This window comes from Cryptomeria japonica, chromosome 6 (genome assembly GCF_030272615.1).
Source record: "Cryptomeria japonica chromosome 6, Sugi_1.0, whole genome shotgun sequence".
Classification (NCBI taxonomy): Eukaryota; Viridiplantae; Streptophyta; class Pinopsida; order Cupressales; family Cupressaceae; genus Cryptomeria; species Cryptomeria japonica.
Genome location: NC_081410.1, coordinates 380,163,200 through 380,170,012, shown reverse-complemented (window position 1 = coordinate 380,170,012; position 6,813 = coordinate 380,163,200). Strand labels below are relative to the sequence as shown.

The 6,813-nt window shown below is 35.0% G+C and overlaps 1 pseudogene; it reads right to left on the bottom strand.

Moving 5' to 3' along the window:
• Window positions 1–2,590, bottom strand: LOC131067363 (NADP-dependent malic enzyme 1-like; annotated as a pseudogene).
• Window positions 2,591–6,813: the final 4,223 nt, after the last annotated feature.

Sequence of the window (6,813 nt, the reverse complement as noted above, 5' to 3'; positions counted from 1 at the left end):
TCATTTGCATCTAAAGTTGTGTATTAAAAATATATAAATTCTCTTGTCAGTGGTGGTACTCAAATATCCAACATTTTCAACCTCCATGACACCCATTAATCTTTTACAGTATTCATTCTCATGTGCCCATGGCTGTTTTAAGTGTTGAAAGGACTTCATTCTGGTCTTCCCAATGAGCCCCTGCAATGCCAATAAGACGATGTAAATATTAAAATTAACATTTGACTTCTAATAATTCTTCTATGTTGGCAGATATTTAACAATTTCAACAAAAGAAGACAAACTAAATTCTGCATACATTATTTTTTCAAACATCTAAACATGGTAAATTAGGTATTAATTGAAGATACCATTGTTACTGAAAAATTGTGTTAGGTATTCACTATTAGTTATTGTTGGGAAAGGTAAAACTTAAACCATATCCTTAACCTAATTTGAAAAAGGAATATCAAGTTAAAGATACATTTCAATTAAAAGCAGGGGCTCCTCCTGACCTGGATAAGAAATTTATCTTCATAAGCTTGTTTGACAGTAGACATGAACTCGTGAAGGAGGTCACAATATTCCTTGATCACATAATATAGTTAGACACTTGTATCATGTAGAATTGGGCCATAGGAAAAATTACAAAAGTAAATATGAAATATTTTCTATTCAAGAAAAAAACCTGGCCTGTAGCATGTCTCTGTCTAAGCCCTATGTAGAATTCATCATTCGACAATGTTTCCTTTTTGGTCCCAACATCAATTGTTACTAAAAGACACTGCTCACATACAAGTTGTCAAACTAGGCTCATGTCATATATGACTATCATGTAACATAATTCAGTTCCCCATGACCCAAACTGCATTTTATTTTAGAACTTACTGCCAACCTTTCGAAACATACACAAGAAAAGGGGAAAAAATTGATACCTTTTACATGGTATCTTACTAGCTAAAATACAAGGTGGTCTTTGTAACTTAATAAAATGTTAATTCAAGTTTTATTTTGTACCATTTTTCCAGAATCAACCAAAAATAAGTTACCACTAATAGCTACAAGATCATTTGATATTATTAATTAGTAATCACTGACCAATGAAATAAATGGATAACATCCTAAAGTCAGACAACTACTTTAAAACAAGATCTATTATTACAAGGGTTGAATACCTCTAAAGGACGAACTCCCCCAAGTGTTGTATACATAGCAAGTTTTCCAACATGAATTCCCATTCCCTGATAATAATTGTTCATAATAAGCATGTCAGATGAAATAACACAAATTCCAATAGTCATAACATAAGAAAAAAATGTAACATGTTGGAAATAAAAGAAATATAAGAATAAAGAAATTACAAGATGCACCCTTTATATTCCAGATAGTAGAAATATTAACACATGAAAAGTCAAATTCTTTGCATGAAATTTACCTGGCATCCAAGATCTCCAAGTCGCAGAATACGTTCACCATCAGTGACATTAATGACCTTGATGTTCTATTCAAGTAAATTCTTCAAAACGTCAAGTACCTTTCCCCTGCCAATTTCAATTACCTCTAAATTAGATCCTAGAGAGAAGTGACAGTCATTTCATATGTGAACAAGAAACCAGAAAATATTATCCAACTTTGTAACAGACATATGATATACTTATTATGAAAGACAACACATGATTCAATGAAGGAACATGTCAGTGCCTATAGAGTTGTTGATAGTAGGTTACAAGGCACTCTACTATTTACTATCCACAAAATGATAGACGATGATAAATTAGGCACCCCAACTTAGACAATTCTTAGAAGTGTTCCTCAAACAAAAAAAAAGTCTTGGTAACAACTATATAAAAACAAGAGTTGACCAAAAATCGAAAAGAAAATTTCAGATATGGATTGAATGCACATACCATACAACTACATGATCCTAGTTAGTAATAAATGCAACTACATGATCCTAATACTAAAAAAAGAAATTGAGGATGACATAGATATACATACCTTTATTTCAATCTTATGGAAAGACCTTGTGGATGCCTAGAAATAATACCGAATCTATGGCAAGCTTCACCAATAGTAGGTGTGTAGACTATAGGAAGCAATTCTTTAACATGGTCAACTAAGAGTTTGTAAAACAATCTTTCATTCCTCTTCTAACAATATATATCCATGTCAATGCAAGTGAAAATTAATTAAAAAAATGATTTTGTACATGTTATATTGTTATTGTTTTCAACAAGAAGGGATGGTCAAGAAGTCAAACTAATATAATACAACAAAACAATTCTATAGGAAAATTTCAACTTAAAAGTTTAAAAGTCCAAAATTAAGATCATGGCAATATCAGAGATAATAACACTAAAATGAAAGTATAGGTTTCATTTGTCCATTTCCACAAACTCACAATCTATTCAATATTTAAATAAATTTAATAAAATACAACTTTGCATCTATGGAAATTATCATTTGAAACAACAAACTGCTCAAATTAATTGATACTCATGAATATTTTGGAGTGAAAAAAATGAAATACCTAAAGGTTCATCATAGCCATGTGTTTCTACAATGGTGTATGGTAGTCACGAATGATATTAATTAGCTTCTTTACTTGCATCAATAAGATAAAGAAGTCAGCAACAAATATGCCAAGCCTACCATTAAACAGTTGTTATCCAAGGCAAGAGTGTGATGGAGACCCCTGATTATAATGATTATGCATAGCAAAACATGTAATAAGACTTTGGAATCATTTCTTTGTAACAATTATTTTCCATTGTATTTGTCTATGCGGATGCAAAAGTTGGCATTAAATATACAAGCACTAGACTAATATGTGAACAGGTACCTTGCCAAAGACCATAATTTGATCTTTTGGTTAAGAATTTTTGCATTATTAACAAAGGGTTTTGTCTTCTTTCCAAGTATTAGCAACATATTTAAATCCACAATAAAATAGTGCTAATTTAATGGGGGTATAGATTGTGAAAGATTGCAACTTCTGGCTTAGGTTCAACATCCAACATGTTAGTTTTTGAGTATCTTATTTGTGTAGAATCACATTCACATTTTCCTTATAAATTATATCATCCAATTTATTAATAATCCAATTTATTAATAAGATGAACATTATGAAGTGTGATCCAAAATATTAATGTAAAAGAATAATATGAAATAATTTATTAAAAAAATTACTCTACATAATTGATATAATGACAATTTGTAAAAAAGTAGAGAAAGTGGTGATTGGTAATAGAATAAAAAGTTCACAAAGGAAGTAATGAGATGCAAAAGGATAATTAGGAAAGAGGTGGAGTGAAGGTACAAGAAAATGAAGGAAAGGTAAATACCAAGATTACCTAGTTGATGCTTAATGCTAACAAGAGTCGAGATCTATGAAGAATTTTTAGGAGGTGAGAAAGAAAATTGTAGAGGATTGTGAACCTCTAAAATTGTGTAAGATTTTTGTATTTAATGTGAATTTTTATACCAACATGAAAATTTCAATTGTGAATATTTTGAATAGTCTTTTGAATCCTATGTTAGAGGATTCAAAAAGGACAATATCATAGTGAAGCTCATTGGCATTTGGTCTATAATGAATCAATTAAAAAAATTTATGGGGTAACATTACTCAAATTGTCCCAAACTAGTTTTCATTTTTTAGCATTAAGATTTCTACAAATAACCTTTCAAACTAAAGACGATAAGGATAAAAAATTTAAGGGGGGATTGTGATAAATATACATACCTATTGACTCTTCTTCACCCAACCACCACACATACAACAAACCTCGGTTTCCTGACATGACCACTTAAACACTACAAAGGATAAACAAATTCGATAGTTAAAAACACATCGCTCTATTATCCATCATCACATTGAGTTATAGCCAAAGAATATAAAATCAAGGAGTAAGTGTTGATTTCTGGGGAGACTCCACTAGTTTATTAAATCGATCTACCCAAAACAAAAGAGAACCTAACCTCAATTGTGAAATAAGGGGGTCTCTATTTTTCTAGTGAACCAAGGGAAAATGCAAGCAAGGTTACATGGTTAGCTTAAATCCTAATAACACAAGAAACCAAATAAAAAGCATAAGCCAACAAATTATGCCTTGCAAGAGAGGGTTCTCTCTTGTTCCTCTGATTGGGACTCTTGTTGAAGTCAAGAAATGTGCCCCTCCTTGACTTGTTTGGATTGGCTCAATTTTGGGATGTGGGTTGCTCTACAATATTGCACAACAAATGGCTAAGTGGTGGATTGATGGATGCAAGATGGATGGATGAAGGGGATTGATATGGATGCTAAGTGATAATGGATGCTTAATTGACTGTAGTATGGGTGCACAAATGAGAATTCTATAGTTATTAGGTCAGTATAAGATTACCTGAATTGGAGATGGAAAATGAAGGGGAGGAGACCCCAATTTATAGATTTGAGAGAAGATGAATGGACGGTCAAGATTGAAGATGAATCAAGGGTGGAAATTGAAGAAGAGGGAGCACATGGATTGAGAGGACATGAGGTGACAAGTGTGGATACCAAGAGATTTTCCATAAAGGCATTTCTTGTCTCCACACTCCATAATGTACATGGGGAAGAGATCCTTAAGTGCATTGGGAAGACAAAAAGGAATTAAAAATTCCTTGGGGGATGAAGAGGGAATTAAAAATTCCCAAAATATTGGATGCATGGGGAATGAAATAAGAAAAGGAATTTAAAATTCCTTGAGAAGGTGAGAGGCATAGGAGAATGTGAGATTTTGAAATCCTTGAAATGACCCAATTGGGTGCATTTAAGGTGGAAGGTAAGGAGAAGACAAGTGGATTTATCCATAAATGGCCATGAGTTTACTTTGTGGTTAATCATGGGGATTAGCCACTAGCAAATAATAAAAGAGATGATTAGGTGGGTTAATGGGAGATTGGAGACAAGTGGGATTTTTAGGAGGATTTGACAAGAGGAGAGAGAATGAGTGGGGGAATTTAAAATTGAAAAATAATGTTAAGCATGATTATGAGGGATTCTAGAAGCATTAATTAAGGTAATGGAGGATTTAGAAAAGTGATTCGTAGGAATCACTTGATTTAGCTAATTAATTTAGATTAATTAACTAAGGGGATTTTAGAAGAAATAAATAATTAGATAACCTTAGAAGAATAGGGAATAATTGATTTACTAAATAAATCAATTGCCTGGACTATAGTGACAAGATTAATGAAATTTAATTAATCCTAAGAAGAATAAAGGCTAGCATAATTAAATAAATTAATTATGTAGAAAAGATAAAATTAGTTAAATATTTAATTTAATTAGTTTTGGACATCTACATTTTTCCCCTCTTTTATGCACCGGCAAAATTGGCGGTGGGTAAAAGACAGAAGAAGAGGATGCCCTGGCTTGAAAACACGGGTTGTATATGCCCCCTCAAGAATTTTTCAGCAATTTTTGAAAAATTTTCAGAAAATTCTCGAAAGAAGAAGGAAATGGCAGGAGAAGGAAGAAAAATGAGAGGAAAAGAAAAGGCAATAGTGAAGGAAGAAGAAGAAAAATCAATGAATGGGGGGAAGGACAAGGAAATGGGGCCATGGGGGATCCTATATAAGCCACATGGGGCCCAAGGAGGGGTCAATGTCACATACACCTATTGGAGAATAGAGAGCATAGAGCCCTTGGAGAGAGATGGCACACATTCCCGTTCATGAGCACCGTGTGGAGAGGGTCCAATGACACAAGACACCAGTGCACTATGGCCCATTAGTACGTACTCTAGACCCACTAAGTGATTTGGTAGATTAGGGTGAATTTTAGGGCTAAAAATAGGATTTAATAGGGTAGCACAGCGGAGGTTCTTATCGTCGTTTCAGCACCACCGCTTTAGGGTTAGCGAGTGCGCTTGTGTGCAGCGTGAGCACACACAAGGTTAAGGGGATCGGGGCAGGTGCACGTGGCTAGCACATGCGCTCGGGCTAGTTGGCACAACTAGCGGGTTAATAGGGTCAAAGGGCGAAGGTCTGTAGATCAGTGCCTTCGACTGTGGTGCAAAGCGTGCACCACAGTTTTAGCATGCGCGCCTCAATGAATCATCATGCACACTTGGTGAGTAGAGGGGGGGAATATGATAGGGGGAATGGGGATTGAGAGGGTCGACAGGGCACATAGATGCCTCAAGAGTAGGTTATAGGTTAGAATTAGCTAGAATTAGAGAGGATTAGGATAGAATATGAAGGCTATTGAAGTGGATTTACTGGGTGCAAGAGGATCTAGGACCACTCCCATCATGTGAGCATTGGCCGACCACCATGAGGCTATACAAGCAGCTGAGAGAAGATGAGAGGGAGATATTGAGTGTAGTTGTCTTGGGTTTCGTCGGCAGATGACCAAGGATCATGGCACATACCACCATGATGACTGCATTAGTGGAGAGATTGGACAACATGACCTGTACCTTTCACCTACATACATGAGAGGCCTCTATCACTTTACTTGATTTCTGGAGGATCTTGAAGATCCCCATCTATGACATTATTCCTGAGTACCGGTTAGATGCAACAGAGTACTACCTTCACCAGGTGTGTGAGTATGACAAGTTGCCTATGGATGGGAGATAGTTGCATCTTGGGCAGGCGATGCAGATTAGGCACATTCCACGCCTAGTGCTTGTTAATTGTGGGTTGATAAGCAGATGACTGCTATCGGATCTTGGTGGACATGGCTTCCTGATAGGATGGATCAAGTGTATGTACTACATGGTACATGATTGTATGGAGTATGCATGGGGAGCGTCTATACTAGGACAGTTATACCATGGCATGTATTTGGTTTTGTATCAAGAG